The sequence below is a fragment of the Austrofundulus limnaeus genome, unplaced genomic scaffold, assembly GCF_001266775.1.
Source record: "Austrofundulus limnaeus strain Quisiro unplaced genomic scaffold, Austrofundulus_limnaeus-1.0 Scaffold14, whole genome shotgun sequence".
Taxonomy (NCBI): domain Eukaryota; kingdom Metazoa; phylum Chordata; class Actinopteri; order Cyprinodontiformes; family Rivulidae; genus Austrofundulus; species Austrofundulus limnaeus.
Genome location: NW_013952416.1, coordinates 4089236 through 4095759, shown reverse-complemented (window position 1 = coordinate 4095759; position 6524 = coordinate 4089236). Strand labels below are relative to the sequence as shown.

Below are 6524 nucleotides of genomic sequence, written 5' to 3'. Positions count from 1 at the left end.
CCTTAAAAGTCCCTTAATTCATGTTTAGGTTTTAAACAATTAGAATATCAGAAACATTAAATTTATTCAGAAAAGGGAAAACGTCTTTTCCTTAACTATTAAAAAATCATAAGAATCAAGAAGAATCAAGAATCATTTATTGTCATTCAAACATAACATCAAGATGCAATGCACAACGAAATTTGCAGTTTTGAACATCCGTCCGGAGAAACAAACACACATGACAGACACGGGGGAATGAATGTCCAGGGCCCTGCGCAACGACGTACGCTACCTTGCATTTTGGAATACACACATACATAGGAAGGATGAGTTAAAAAAAGAACTTTGATTTTGTGTTCAACATACAGAAACACACGAGCATCGTACAAAAAAATGACTCTGCAGATAGAGCAGAGCCAGCTAAGCAGGGAGGGGATGCGGGCGGGGGGGACAGGGGAACAAATATGGATGGGGGAAGGGATTGTAGAGGAGCTGGTGACGTCAAGGGTAAAGTGCCTGGACCACTCACAGACCTCCAGAGTCCAACCGGTTTTATCAGTCGAACACAGTTTCCCAGAGTCCAGTTCTCTGTGCAGAGTTCAGCTCTGTTCCAACCCGCGTGGCCTCGTCTGGAGCGTGGTGGGGGGGTGGACGACAAGGCTTCCACAAACGCATATCAACATCCAGGGAGTTCTTATCAGCCTGTGCCCAAGGACACATCTGTGGCGATCCCAATGCTGGAAAAAAATAAATTCTTTAGAACAACAGCCGAATCTTTTTCACTGCCGTTTAGAGTCTTAACTGTGTCTCTGTGTTGCGAAACATGCCAAATATAAATAAATAAATCATTTCACAAATCATTCACATAAAGCTGTTCATCATATGAAAATTTTCTATATAAGGTCTTAAAATGTTTTCTGCATTATTTTTAGTTCAGAGTCATGATTTAAATTTTCTTTTTTATTCTGTTAACAAGCTGTGTTCTATTCCAGATGAAGTTGCTTTTTTAAACAAACTTTTGTGTCTCTAAATAAAGTTATTGCTCACAAGATGCAATAACATTGAGCCAGAATGCTGAGAAACTGGAAGTCTGTCAAAGATCAAATTTTTTTAAATAAAATAGTAAAAAAATAAAAACTGAGTCCTAAAATCCTTTAAAAAAACAAGTCTAAAGTCTCATTTGTAAACTTAAAAAAAACTGTCTTTCTTGGGTTTCTCCATTTACAAGTATGCTCAGGGAACAACTGTGACTCATTTTTTGTTTTGATGAAAATTCAAGTTTGATCCCCCATTTAACAATTCCTCTGTTTAATTCCTGCTCATTTCTTTCCTTATATCCAGCTGACATCTGTTGTGTTGTAATATATACAGTTCATATATATATTTTGTTTTCGAAGGTTTTTGTTCCTCGCTGTATTTCACATTATATTATACATTGTGTGTTTTACATTTCATAGCTGTTTTTGAACTTTTCCTGAAAAAGTCCAGTCTGAAGCCATCTCAGCTATTTAATTACCAGCTCAGTTCTAAGCTGTGTTTTCTTTAAACATATTACAAAATTAAGTGTTATATTTTTTTTTACTTTTTTTTCTGGAACAGTACATGTTTGATAACCTGAAGCAGTTTTCCTGAGGGAAATCAGATGATGTCAGATATGTGTGGTCCCCCAAGGTTCTGTATTGGGGTCACTTTGCTTTTTTTATACTCCGTCTTAGAGAGATTATTATTAATGACCTTTATGTTGTCATCCAGCTGTGCCGTTGTTTTAAGGATTCATAGTTTTTTCAAATTGACTGAAATACTTGCAGTGCCTGTTTGAAATTGAGAGTTTATTAAAAATGAAGCAGAGTATCTGATTGTTGCCACAGACAGCACGGCTCCACAAATCAGACAACAGATGGTTTATTCAGACTTTGGTGCTCTGAAGTATTTAGTTGTTGTTTACATTGTTTGCCTGTTTTCAACAACAACAACAACAACAACAACAACAAAGGTGTTGACTGTCTTTAGTTGGTACAAAATGCTGCTTTAGAATTCCTGACTGGTTCAGAGGAGAACACATGACTGCTGTGAACTTAAAGACCTTAAATACAGCCCCAACTCCCATGAAGCTGGGACGTTGTAGTAAACATAAATAAAAACAGAACATGATTATTTGCTAATTGTTTTCAAACTATTTTCAATTAATTACACTACAAAGACAGGATATTTAATGTTCAAACAGACAAACTATTGTTTTTTCGCAAATATTCACTCTTTTTAAATTTGATGCTGCAACATGTTCTAATAAATCTGGGACAGGTTTCCTTCTGTATTCCCATAGATTTACAACACTCAGTAACTGTTTGTTAGCTGAGGACACTAATTGTTGAAGCTTTGTAGCTGGATTTCTTTCCATTCTTGCTTGTTAAACAAGTTATTTTTTTCAACAGTCTGGGGTCTCTGTTGTATTTTGCTCTCCACACATTTTCAACAGGAGACAGGTGTGGACTGCAGGCAGGTCAGTCTAGTTCCTGCACTGTTTAACTATGAAGCCACGCTGCTGAAACACGTGCAGAATGTGTCTTCATTGTCTTGCTGAAATCAGCAGGATGTCCTTGAAAAAGACGTGGTTTGGATGGCAGCATATGTTGCTCCAAAACCAGAATGTAGCTTTCAGCATTAATGGAGCCTTCACAGTTGTGACAGTTACACTAATACACCCCCATACCATCAGAGAGGCTGGCTTTTGAATTTTGCTCTGATAACAATCTGGCCAACTTGAGGGGTCAAAAAAATCATAATATTCTTGTTTTATTTATGTTTTACACAATGCAGCTTCCTTGAACGTGTATGTACATCTGATCTTGTGTTTCTGACCCAGGAGCTGTCTGTCTCTGAGCTCCTGTGGAGAGCCAACAAGGATGTTGGTAAGACTTGGTACCCAGGAAGAAATATAAATTTTAAACGTTTCTGTGCAGCCAGTCTTCCATGAGTCAGCAGATTGTTTTAAAGTCTTAGTTTCCCCATAACAGCCTGCCACAAACACAAATTTGTGTTGTATTTTGTTATCTTCCTTTGACCATTTTGAAGGTATTTAATTTGTTAAATATATTTTAGATTGCAATCCTGAGGATATTCTGTGTTGTCAGTCTAAACTGACACATTGAACATCTCATCTTCGTGCACACATAAAGATCAAACTAACAGTTAACATTTTAGAATTACCTTAAAACATAACATTACCAGTAAAAATATTATTATCCTAATGAAAGGTCATGTTTTTTACTGATGTGCCAAAATAATCTCATCAGACATTGGGGGGGAAAAAATTGTTTTTATCAGATGTGTCATGGTGCCCAGCCCACAGGCTCACAAGGCATAGTAACACACACACACACACACACACACACACACACACACACACACACACACACACACACACACACACACACACACACAGTATATTTACACACACAAGCGGACAGATGACAGTAGTTTAGTTGTCAGACAAATGTAGTTGTTGGTTTATAAACTCAGAGAAATGACTGAGTTTAAAATGTTTTGTGACAGTGCACACTAAGAACGAACCACTGGTGATCGATGACATCGCTAATGACTCTGAAGATGGGAGGAACGCCGATCAGTGCTCGCCTCATGGTTGTATGTGGCCCAGATCTGGAGATGGCAGAGTCTCTGTGCCCTACATCATTGCCAATCACTACAGCTAGTAACTGAAACAAAAAAAACTGTGTTATAAAAGATGAACTAGATTGTAATGTGCTCTGCCTTTTGAAAACATGTTACAGTGTTAAAAGGCAGATTAATTAGACCTGCTCCCTACTAAAAAAAATGAGATTCTCTTTAATAAAATGTAGCCCCCTCACCAAGATTTCATTACATGTTGAAGCCAAAGTTTTTACCAGGTTTGAACATAAAACAAATTTAATCATACAGATGTTATCTTAACAGGCAATGACTTCATTCCAAGATAACCGTGATAAATTACAGCATTTCTTGTCCTGGCCAAATACATTCATATTGATAAACACAAAGAACAGAGTAAACACAGTAAAGCTGATGTCATCAGATCATGATCAGGTCAGTAGAAGGTATCACAACCCTTCATCCTAAAACAGGGAAAGAACAGCTCACAAATGTATTTTCCATCACACTGCCACAAAATAAAACTGATCAAAAGTATTTTTTGTTTCAAACATAAATGCATGTCATAAATCCAGCAGCATCCTTTGTTCACAAATCTAACATAAAGATGAATGTGTTGCAGAAAAGCCTTTGTTTTTTTGTGTGTCATCTCGTGAGCTGGAGATCATTGAGCACGGCCTGCAGTCCTTCACTGAATTTTCATGTATTCCTTTTGTCAAACACACCGGTCTGGACCACAGATTTATATAGCTAGATAAACTGAGGCGGAGTCTCCGGCGTTGTCACATGGCGGCCATCTTGATACAGACATAAGCACTAGCTGTAGCCGTGGAAACCATATGGAGGTGAGTGATTTAAACAAACAGAAATAAGCTTTATTCGCTGAAATCTTGACATATTTACTAACAGTTTGGTTTGTCACAAAGGTTATTAACGTGGCTATGATTTGGGCTACTTAGACATGTTGAGAATGCAGATTTTGTTCAAAAAAATTATTAATTGTGTTGCATATAGTTCACAGCTAGCTTCTTGTGAATGTTACTATTATCAAGGCTGGTCAATATTTTAAACTCTTAATAAGCTAAGTTTTCCTGAGACCAATAATGATTTAATGACAAAGTAATCTTTTGTTTAAATGACAATTTTAAACGTGATTGTAAGTTTACCCAGCAATTTTAAATGATCAGGAGCTCTTCTGAAGCTGCACCTCATTTACAAGCAGCGTGGTTTGTTAAAAACTAATTGCTGCTTTGTGTTTACAGAAGTAACCTCCACAACATGCCTGACTTCTGTGCAGCCTACAGATATTCTAACAGCTGTAGCATCAAAACAAGAACCTGTGGATCACCTTTCACCTGTAAGCTCTGTGAGAGTATTATTACTAGTTATACTGTGGATCTGTGCACAATACAGGTTATGCTAATTAAGAACAGTGGGACTATGTGAGATAATAGTATTGACCCAAGGCTTTTTTGAATATCGTCCTATAATTTGTCATTCAGTCTTTCTTTTAAACACCAAGCACATTTTAGACACACTTTTTTCACTTGTGTTTATTTTAGCTGGTAGAAACGAAGCACAACCACATGTAGAAGAGTTGAAGACCACCTGCAGATGAACCTCGGTCTGATGCTGTGAGTATAGACTGATTTAGGCTCACAATTGATAAGTGAATACTGAATTGTTAACTATTTAATTTCCATATATTATTTGTATATTTTGCCAAAGCAACAGGGGGCCACTGGAGAGAGGTGAAAGCAGCCCACTGACCACCCGTACCACTGCCTGCTGTCTCAAGGCTTTACACACTAAACTAAAGGAGCCACAGCCAGATAGAGGAAACTGTAGCTGTTATGATTTGTGTCTGTGTTAATGTTTTATTTTAGTTTTCAGTCTTGTCATCTGTTTTCTTTCTCCTGTCTGCCTGTGCTCCAACCCCGCCCACTCACACCTGATCCTCATGTTTCTCCCCCAGGTGTTTACTGTTTGTACTCATTAGTTTCTCCTTTATATTCTGTTCTCTGTCTTCAGTCTTTGTCAGATCTTTGTTCTCTGTTGTGTTGTTCCTGTTATTGTCTCAAGCTAAACCTTAGTATCTTGTTTGCTGCCACGCCAGCTTTTTGATTTTGTTTAATCAAGCCCTTTTGTACCATTTTTGCCAAGATCATTTCAGTTCTGCACTTGGGGTTCTAACCAATCTAGCCCTTCATAACAGCAGCTGGAGAAGTCTAACGCCTTGGAAAGAGAAAGAAGGGCCAAGAAAAAATGTATATGTAGTTAAGAGGACTAGTTAAGTTAAGAGGACTTGGTTCAGACCAGTTTAAATCTAGTTCAGACCTGGTTTAATCCTGGTTTTCAATCTGGTAAAATGACATCCATTAAAAACATTTAGTTCTGATTTAGGCTCATTTTTAGTGAAAGAAAATTTCCCATAAGGCCAAATTGAGTTGGGTCAAACATCCAGTTGTTACCTTTATGTTCTGTGTGGATGTATTTTTTTATTTTAAGTAAGTCTCTTAAATGTCTTATTTTTTATAAATATTTTATGTTCATTGTGAATTAATTACATCAGTGTAATATGATTTCTGATGAATGGAGTACTAAAACATTACAATATAATGGTATTACAACTGCAGGTCTACAATGTACTTGAAATAAATAAGCAAAAGTAAAAATTACCTTAACAGAAAATGACAGGTAAAAATAAATTTTACAGAGAAAAATACTTAAGTAAAAATTTTAAAACTGTTCACAAAAATCATCAAAATAAAAGTATTTCTCCATGCTCTCTAACAAATAAACATTAACCAAACTGGTTCCACTAAATCAAGCTGAAATAATCGAGCAGTATATTTATTTTCCTTTAAAAAAATATATGTATTTTGCTTCATAATTAA

General features: G+C 36.6%; 1 pseudogene; it reads left to right on the top strand.

Annotated features, from left to right (window-relative positions):
• The first annotated feature begins 450 nt into the window (after positions 1-450).
• The window catches only part of LOC106513614 (high choriolytic enzyme 1-like), a 16625-nt pseudogene continuing 10551 nt past the window's right edge, over positions 451-6524 (top strand).